Source organism: Homalodisca vitripennis, unplaced genomic scaffold, assembly GCF_021130785.1.
Source record: "Homalodisca vitripennis isolate AUS2020 unplaced genomic scaffold, UT_GWSS_2.1 ScUCBcl_1238;HRSCAF=4608, whole genome shotgun sequence".
NCBI lineage: Eukaryota > Metazoa > Arthropoda > Insecta > Hemiptera > Cicadellidae > Homalodisca > Homalodisca vitripennis.
The window spans coordinates 94,664-95,528 of NW_025777352.1; positions in this window are offsets into that span (position 1 = coordinate 94,664).

Sequence of the window (865 nt, forward strand, 5' to 3'; positions counted from 1 at the left end):
TAAGACCATTATATTGAGTCGTTCAATTTATTTTATTATTTTATAGTTTTTGTGGGTCCTTTTCAATTCATTAAGGTATTTGAGTGAAACTGGATAGGCATTTCCTGGATTCTAAAGTGTTTGCATTGTGTCTAGTTGGGTAAAGGTCAGATATGTGATTAGAAGAGATTTGAGTTCATCTACGAGAGAAATGTTCGATGGTGTGAAAATAAATGAGAAAAGTTTCTTTTTACTTCTGTATTAGTAGAGTAATTACATCATGAACTGTTGTTGACCAACATAAACACATTACATATTGGGCAACATTGGCCATTCTTTTTGCATACAGTCAATATTTATTAACATACATATGCTATGTTTCTGGACGTAAGATTAAGTTACATGAATTCGCCTCCACAAAACTGCATCGCCCTGCGAAAGATAACTTACTACAATGTTGTTGTCTTGACTGCTCCTAGAAGTTTACAGAGACTGCAAGAAACATTTTAAAAAGTTTAAGCACGTAGTTCCGAAGATATCTCAAAGTGAACTACACACCCGAACTACACGCAAGTCATACTATGTGTGGGAGAAAAAGTAAAAACACCAGTAGTCATCTTCAAGGCGTAGCCGTTGAATAAAATCATAATTACATTATGTTTAGAAGACTTGAATAAGTCTTATTAAAATTTTCGTCTTGGAGAATTTAAATAGAAATGTACTTAGCTGAAATGAACGAAATCTAAATGCATTTGAAAGAATAAAAAGAGTAAGCGGGTCGTTTTTTAACAATAAAATGATCAAAATGGCACAAATTGAAACGATTAAGATTAAAAAATATAAATAAAATTATCCAAATGGAAGAACTATGACATGTATTAATTAA